Below are 9,591 nucleotides of genomic sequence, written 5' to 3' on the forward strand. Positions count from 1 at the left end.
AACACTAAACAGAACTTAAAGCTGGAAAGGGTAATTAATATTTCATGTTAGTATTAAATGTACATGAAATATTGTGGTTGCCTTCTCAGAGGTGGAGCAGTGGGAACAGAATAGCAGTGGCTTTTGAAGGGCTGGCAGCTGTCCTGAGGCCAAAGGGAGTCTGTCTGTAAATTTTGGATGTTCTTGTTCACTTCCAGCTAAAGCAGATGTAGGGATGGGGACTGAGGCTGAGGACTGCTATTTAAATCCTAAAAGGAGCAGTCAGGACAAATCTGAGCTGTCAGGCTCTGTCATGGCTCCCCTGCAGTCAGGATTGTGATGAGGCCTTTTTTTAACAGAATAATGCTTCTATGTACATGAGGTAAAAAAATCTTGTAATACAATAAAAATCTCTTCTTCCAAATATTCCTTACCATCTTAATTTTTCTTGCAGAGTGACTGTAGCTAGTCTGTAGCTAGAACCCAGTACACCATCATGGAGAGGGGTTTAAACTTTTTTTATTGCAGTGACTGTACTGGAAGAACAGAGCTGCGCATCTTCTCTTTACTAGTAAGTAAAATGAAGAAGAATCTGAAGAGCAAGCAACTTTTTACATTATGCCACCACAAGCCATCTTCAAGATGTCTGGTAACGCTGTTACTTTCACCTGCTGAGGCAAGGTGGTCTTAGCAGGTTGGATTTCTTCAGGGACATTTCACATGTCTTGTGACAGAGCCAGTACGTGTGCTATTCTCAGCTTACACAATCTATATAGCTCATGCTTTTCCTCTGCCCCAGTGCGGATATTCGCCACAGGCTGCAGTTCTTCAAGAAATAAATCTGCTCCACTGTGGTCTCTCCAGGGGCTGCAGGGAATCTCCGCTTGGGCACCTGGAGCTCCTCCTCACTCACTGACCTGGGTGTTCTCAGGGTTCATTTCTCACACTTTTTTTCTTACTCCTCACAGCCATGCAGTTTCCCCCTTCTTAAATCTGTTACCACAGAGGCTGCACCAGTGTTGGTGATGGGCCCAGCTGTGCCCTGCGGCAGGGCTGCTGTGGAACTGGCTGGAAGCGCTTGGAACCAGCTGTGTCAGGTACGGGACAGCCCTGAGTTCTCCTCACAGAGACTCCCGCCAACCCTTGGGCATGGGCACCTGATATGCCAAGTATCAAGTGTGTTAGCTTCCTTCAAAATTGCCTCTCTACCCTCTCCAGTAGATGCTTGTAACGTTTGCATGGTTGGATGTCCTGGGATACAGAGGTAAGGCGGGAGGTTCTGTGGTAAAACAAAAAGGAAATGGCGGGTAATGAAGGAACCGCCATTTCCGGGTGGCAGGAGGCGGAGGTAGGAGGTGGCTGGCAGTACGGCTGGAGTCCAGCTAAAACGAGAGGCCTGCCAAGAGGGTGCATGGCAGTGCTGTGAGTGGCTGGGGTTTCATTACTGTACTCCAGTAAATATGAGGAAATGAATATTGTCTCTCCACTTTCACAAACTGAAGAAAAAGTATTTAAACATGACTTTTGCCTTAACTGCAGCTATAATTAAGTGAATTAAACTGCAAGTTTGATTCATAATTGGTATTTCTGTTACCACAAAGTAAAGCCATTCTCTTTTCAAATACATTAAGCCATAAGAAACTGCTTTATACCAGCTAAAGCTTCATAATACATTTATGTATTATTGGAAGCATAATTCACATGCAGAGTGTTATTAAAACCTTACCAGCTTCCAGTTTAAATCTTTGCACAGTGATTTAACTCCCTTCTCATTCTTTACGTGACATTTTCATAATAATTAAACATGAATGTGTCCTTACAGTCTCTACCCAGAAGTCCTGTGGTGCCCAGGAAAGGCAGCAATAGTCTTGTAGGTCTCAGATACTGTAATAAGATTGTGTCCATGAATTAGATCTTCCTATCTAGAATCGCTCTGCATAGATCAAATAAATGCTACTCTTAAGTAATGGAAATACAGTATGTTATAGGCTATGCTATGAATGCTAATAATGTCATTTTTCTCACAGATATTAAAAGTTTCTCGTTTTGTATTATGCCACTCTGTGACATGCAATTGTCTTCTGCTGCTAAATCTAAGCATTTCTATTATTGGTGTGAGGAAAGACCTGAATTACTAGAGATTGCATTTAGATGTGTAAAATCTCTACCTCACTATTTCCTGTATGATTATTTTATGCTTGTTTCTATTACAGATTATAAGGATGTTGGATGGAATTTTTTAGCTAAACTACTGACTAGTATATAATTTATGAAATCTGGTTATACGAGTAAAAACAAGTTGATAACAAGTCTAAGAGCAAACTTCTCCATTTATAATTATTGAATACTGCACTATCTGTTTTTTAAAAATCTGTTACAATGTCAATACAGGGGACTTTCAGATGTGACACAGAACCTATAAGACACCTTCTGGGGTGACAGCTGGAGACTGGGTGGGCACCAAGAGCATCTTAAATGGTACCATGTGCCTATGTGCAGGCAACTGAATTAAGCCCATAATGTTCCAAATGTAACCATAACACATGTTCTTACTAAATTGTTTATTACAGTCTTTTTGCAAGAAGGCAGAGCTATGATAAAGATGCCTCTGACAGAAATCTGATGAAGATTTTATTTTTTATCATATGAAGTTTAGCATTTTAGGGATTTTTCTTTTATTTCTTAAAATATATAGTTTTTATCAACAAGTAGTAAGTATATGAATCACACCTTCCATCTACTCTTCCCAAATCACTAGGCTATATTAGTTTTGTTTAGGTATATAATATTATTTTTTTGTTTTCCAAATTATTATTAACACATTGAGAATTATAGGGGGATTTGCCCAGACTTGTGGTTGGGTGTCAGGAGTTAGTTCAGGTCTTCAAAGATTCTGGATCCTGCTTTGCTTGTTGAAAGACCTGTGATTCCCCATTATCAAGTATCAGCTTAGACAGGATATAATGTATTTTGCAGATGATGCTAGACATTAAAGTAAAAACATAAGTAAGGCTTCTTAAGACTATCCCAGTAGCTATTAATTCACAAAAGTGAGGCAACACATCTTTTAATATCTCTAGTTGAAGGTTGGACAGATTTATTGAATAAAATAAATCAAATATGAAAAACACTTATGTGGATTAATGTAAGAATAACTTGGTTTAGAAAAAAGTTTTTAAAATTTGTAATTTATCTTGGAAGTTGTACATAATGATCATCTTGGTCTTCAAGCTATTCTGTGAAACCATTCCAGGTAAGCTGCCTTCATGTTTGTGTTGGATTAGTGGGACACCTTGTAGTAAAATATTTTACCATAATAACACCAGGTACTTTCAAATGACACTTTTCAATACAAAGTAAATTTTTAAAATAGATCTTGAATCTTGAGCAATGAGCTAGTATTTAATTGCCAGAATTTCAATGCGTTAGACAGGGGGATGCTACCAGAATGGATTTTAATAATAAAGAAGGAAGTTTTGAAATAGTTTGGTTTTTACATGTCTTCTCTTCAGATGAAAGAGACCTTACAATAATCTTAACCATTTTACTTGTGATAGTAGCAAGCTATGGCTATTCTAACATAAAATCCACACTGAAAATTCAGTCAGGTCAAAATGACTAACTTTCATAAAATATTGTCCCTTTCCTTCATTAGCCATAATTATTGCTGTCAACTAAACTTTTGGATAAATATTATACATTTTCCTTTTGTTTTAAAAATAAAGGATAAAAATTACTCAGTGTACAAACAATTTCAAGTTTATGTTAGAGATATAATACTACTTTTGACAGATTGCTGCATAGTCTTGTGCACTCTCATATCTCAAAAAAGTACAAGGTCAAAAATATTGTTTCTGATGACCTATTTTATCAGAAGTATTGTCAAAAAAAAAAAGATAATCAGATTTTTGACACTTGTCCTGGGAGTGTCATTAAGGGCCTCTATATAACATAACACATCAGAAACATCAGGCAAAAACTCTTAAGTGTAATGCTCATTCAATACTTAAGTATAGACCATTTTACAGTGCTAAGTTTTGGGATCAGGACACTAATATGACAAAGAAGTACCAGTCCATTGACAACCTTTGCTATAGGTTTCAGGAGATATTCTTAAAAAAAAAAAAAAAAAGGGGGGGGGGTGGGGGGGTGAGCAAATAAAACCCCAACCAAACAAAAAACAAACGACAAAAACATTTCTGGCCATCAGTGTGACTTGAGGCATTTCACTGTCAACAGAAAGCAGGGCTAGAGGGAGCCTCAAGCACAAAGACTGCATTTGATATTGCTTTTCCTGCAGCAGCAGAAGACCTTAATGAAAAAAGAATTCAGCACTACCAAGTTGTAACAAGTCCAAGTAGGGTGCTGGGAGCAGGATATCAAGCTAAGGTGAAAGCTATGTCAAAAACTGAAGCTGAAGAGAGCATGAGAACCAGAGAAACTGAATCATTAGGAACAGGTCCAGCTCAAGGCATACAGGTGAAGTAGCTTTAGAATAGTTACCAACGATGTTTCCACATTTGATACACTTATTGGCCTTTGTGATAGTTAAGAGATCTAGTATGGTCAAAAAGTGTCAGAAAGAGCAGGGGAAGTCACAGGACCAGTACCACCCTTTCGCACCTTCAGTCTTACTGTGGCATGGCTAGAAGTATAGCAATAGAGGTAATGATGCCTAGGAAGGAGGGCTAGGAGCAGTGCTGAGGCAAAGCCAGTTCAGTAGAGCTTGCAGTGCTTTGATGGGCACAGAAGGGAGATAAGCTCAAATTAAAAAGGAGTTGCTGGCCATGTTCACTGCCACAGAATGAGATTGTCAGTTGACCTTGGGACACCAGATGGACATGCAGTCTGTTCAGAAGCCATCAGGAAGCTTTATGGTGGAGCTAGTGCTGAAGGCAGCCAAATGACAATAACCCTTGTTAGATGCATAGCAGTCCAATGAGGTGATGATAAGGTACTCCCCCAAAAAGTCATGGCTAGGGGCAGATGCATTGCACATGCTGTCCAGACTACGGTGTATAGACAACTTTTTGGAACAGAAAGAAACCTACCAACGTGCGTCAGTATATCTTTTTTGGCCTTCATGAAGTCTGTTTTGGTATGGTGGACTCTTTGAAGGGGCAGGAGGTATTTCCAGGACATTTAAGAGGTGACAAAAGGTAGGTGCTACATGTAGGTGTATAGAATACATGATATGATGATATGTCCATTAGCTGGTTATGCATTAATAGATTTCAGCCCAAACAAGTGGAAAAAGATACAAAAAACTTGATAAAACTTACCAAAAGGGAAAAGGTAACAATTAGTTTGGAGCCTAAATAGAGGAGAGGATATTGCAGAGGAAACTAGTTTAGATCCTGCAATGCTCCCTTTTCTTCAAAAGGATCTAGTTTACTTTTCAAGTGTGGAGGCCTTTCAGTTTATTTCCAGAGCACAGCTGATGGAGCATATTTCATCTTTACCTCTCAGATCATAAAGACTTCCTCTTGCTCTAGCTGAAATATTTGCTGGAAATCAGGGGTGAATTCTTTGCTTAGCATGATGACAAGGGAGATAACTGCTTTATATATCTTTTTTTTTTTTTTCCTTTGTCTAGGGTATGGCTGGGGGTTCCTTGTTTGTTTTAGAGTTCCAGTCAGAGACATCTCCATATTTCAAAGATAATTTAGTTGTGCTGACACCCCAAATCAGTATGCACTCTATAGTGAAAAGAAAGCTACCTTTTTTTTTTCAATATATATTTTGCATATTTTCCAACAACTGAGAGGAAAAATGCCACCTAACAAGTATTTTGATAGAAAATGCTGCTCAGGGAATAGACTTTAAAACCCAGCTCTTCTTTTGGAGGGAAGAGAAGTTGATCTGATGTTATTGAACACTCCACAGTAAACAGCTGGTGTTCTGTTCCCTTTTTCAAAAGAGTGGGATTGCTTTCTGTCTCTAAAACATGCAGTTTCATTAAAGAGAAGATAATTGATGATAAAAGCAGGGGAAGAGTGCATATTGTGATCTTAATGCTACGTAAGTGACATACTGTCAGAAGAAAACTGCATTGCCTACTTTAGCTGCATAAACTTTGATAGCAGGCTGGAAGCTGCTCTTATTTTCTATCAAGTAAGATTTAAAAAAAATCAGTTCTACAGCTTACAAGCAGTATGAAGGCTTAATTGTTTCCTTATGCTCCATTCTACAAATATACTAAACATTAACAATCAATTAGCTACCAGTGTGCCAGACTGTTCCTTAATATGGAATGTCAGCTGTGCCTTAATTTTTGCCTTGAACAGGTATTTTCACAGAGCTAACTCATAATATTTTACAGTCTCAGTGCAATCCCAACTAAACATTTTGATACTTAGTCCCCTGACTGCCTCTTGGAGCTCCTTTGCCAAGGAGTTCCTTCATAACCTCTCAGGAAATATGACATGCACCTGGACCTGTACACATGCCAGTGTGAGATAAGTCATGTGGAATGCCTGAAGGATGTAATAAATATTGCATGCAATGCAGATTTTGTTGACAGAGATATCTAAGGGAGAATGGAATTCCTATCTAGCTATTTGAAGGACTTTGTATGGAAATGAATTACTTGTAGTGCTGTAGGAATTGCCATATTGTATCAGACCATCAAGTTTGATTTCTTGCCCTTAGCAATGCCTACTGTTTTATAATCTGGTTATTCAGGGAATGAAGGACTACCCTTCTAAGAATATACCCATCTAAGTCACACAGAGAGAAGGGATACTTGTTCAGGGAAGAAGGGTAAATTCTTAATTCTTTGGGGTTTTTTTGGGTTTTTTTGGTTTTTTTAAGCTGTAACCTCCTTCCCTGAAAGACAAGATTATGGTGTCCTTGAAACACACGCATCGACACAGCTATAACAGACCTGATTACTTTTACCTTAAAAACAAAAAACAAAACCAAAACTCTGCAAATATTTTTTGTCCAGTTTCTTTAACTACAATTGGAAGAACTTTTTACTTGATCTATCTTAAATTTACTCATCTTTAGTTTATCAGATATTTTCCTTGTACACCAGCTGAAGAAGGGCATAATTTTATCATCACATTTCATGTTTTTTAATGTGATTAGTGTTTAGACAGACATATGCATTCTCTTGAGTCTGGCTGGCCTTCTTTTTCAGTTGGGGCTGTAGCTACTGGGCAAGGTAGATCAGACTTGTATGGACTGCAGCTAGGAGCCTGGATGCACAGAGTAAGATGTGCTATCTTCAGTCTAGTCAGAATATAACCAGTGTTTAAACACTTACTTCTATTTTAAGCTAAGCTTGAGTAGTCTCAATGTAGTTTATCAATTTACTGATTAGCTCCTCTGCAAAGTGTGAATGTTATGACTAAATGACATGTAAACATCCCCTGTAGGTATCAATGGGAGTTTTGCACGAGTGTTTGCATGCAGTTTTATGATCCACAGTAAATATTTATCACATGCAAACTTTAATGGCACCACTATTGAGTTCTCTTTTATGCTAGAGAAAGCTGTTTATTCTAAGTATCTTTACTTATGTTTGTTTTCTAATTATTCCTTTACCTTCAATTTCTTACAAGGAACATTCAGGACAGGTAGGACCTATCGTCCATTTCATCCAAATTTATGTCAAAGCATATGAGAAGTTATATATATAAGACTTAGGCTGTCAGAATATAGTTTTTTTTCTTGCAGTTTTCACTAACAGCTGTTGAAAGCAGTAATAGCCAGTGAAAATATAGAAAGACATGTGGAATTTAGGGCCCACTAAATACAACGTTGATTAATTTCATAACAAGATCACTTTCTGTTCAGGAATGCTTGCTCAGCCAGCTGTAGCAAGGAGGAGAAGACGTAGATATCCACCCTGGCTTTATTTTCAGTTTTCAAATCTTGTGTGTTTCATCCTCAAGGTTCAGCAGTGTGTTTACACTAAAGCTTTATTGGGATCTGTATTATTGAAAGCCTGTCCTGGAGAGAAGCTCACAACACATTACTGTGGAAATCACCCCTGGCACTGGAAACTTAAATGCAGCTTAATTACATAACTACAGGCAAAACTCAAGGCATCTACATGCTGCAGCAGGAGTAGTTTAAAATAACATATCACAAACTGCTCAGTTCTGGTAACGACTGATAACCAGCATTAAGGCGTAACACAGGAAAGCAATTATGTACATTTATATCCATCCCCTCGCTACAAGGAACCAAAAATGTTCCTTCAAAACGTTCTACTACAGTGTATGCAACTTGACTAGACATTGGTGTGATGAGATAAACTATTTAATTGGGGCTTTAGCACACTAGCAACTTATCACAGTATTTGGGATTCAGTGACGAGGGAGCCATTAAAGATTATTTTTCCTGAAAAACTTGAAAATGGCATGGCCTTTCCACTTGCTTTCCTCTAAGCCTCTTCTTTTGAATATCCTATTTACCTTTTGGAATCTTCTTGTTTTTCTCTGTGTCCAGCCTCCAAGGGGAAGCTTATCTTGGAGTTGTTCTCCCAGGTTAAATACATTGCCTCCATCTATTTCTCTAGCCAGATGAAAGCCTCTGCTTATCTAAAGGGGTTTGAGTCTGTATTAACTTGTGCTTTTTCTCCCTCTACAATACATTGCCTGTATTCAGAAGGCAGCTACAATCAGGGAGGCATTGGACATTTAGTGCTTGAAAGGTTCACAGTGTGGGTCATGCTGAAAAAAAACCCAGAAGAGTTTTGCATGGATGTCCAGTGAATCTCATTGGTTCTGGGAGGACCCCACTTCCCAGATGTGTACATTCCAACTTTTCTTATTAAGTGATAGGAAAGGTAGAGACACTCTTATCTTAAAAAACTGGAAGAGCTACAAACTAATTGCCTCTCCCAATTTTATGTTCTGCATCTGATAGAGTGGGACACTGTTACTGCTATATACTGGTTACGGTTCAATTCCCTCAGACTATCTCTGCATTTCCAGAAGTGGGAAAAAATTATCACAATAGAGAAACAGCAGCAGGATACAGGTGAGACAGTGCCTGCTGTTATATGGTCTTGAGGATGTGGAAGAGTAAAGGAAAAGTTAAAAAACAAGCTAATCATTGAATCTCTCCAGTCTTACAAAATAGTCTGAAATACACTGCTTCATTTTCATGTTTGTGGAGATAGTTGATCCAGTCCTGAGCCTGCAGTTTGACCCAACTAGGAATGTGCTAATTTACAAACTGAAATGGCTTGTAATGTTTTGCTGGTGTTTAATATACATATATTCAATTCTTCCTTTGTGATTATCAAAAATACTGAGCCTTATTCACATCTCCTTTTTGGTTAGTAAGGGGAAAGAGTAGAGGGTGACATGTTTTTAGTATTTAGTAAGTGGTTAGTATTTTAATACTGTGTACCCTGCATAATGAATATCACCAGGATCATCTTGATAGAGCTGTAGCTGTCAGTGGGTGAGGCAATTACTAAGTGAGGGCATAGAAATACTCTTGAATCAAGACTGCAGTAAGCTGTCATATTTATAGGTGGTATAGAGAGAATACATTTCATAGTAAAATATAATTTATTATATTTATGCAGATTTGGAAATTGCTGAACAGCTGGGCAGTCAAGTTACAGGTCTGTGTGTGGGGTTATCTGCT

This window comes from Strix aluco, chromosome 8 (assembly GCF_031877795.1).
Source record: "Strix aluco isolate bStrAlu1 chromosome 8, bStrAlu1.hap1, whole genome shotgun sequence".
Classification (NCBI taxonomy): domain Eukaryota; kingdom Metazoa; phylum Chordata; class Aves; order Strigiformes; family Strigidae; genus Strix; species Strix aluco.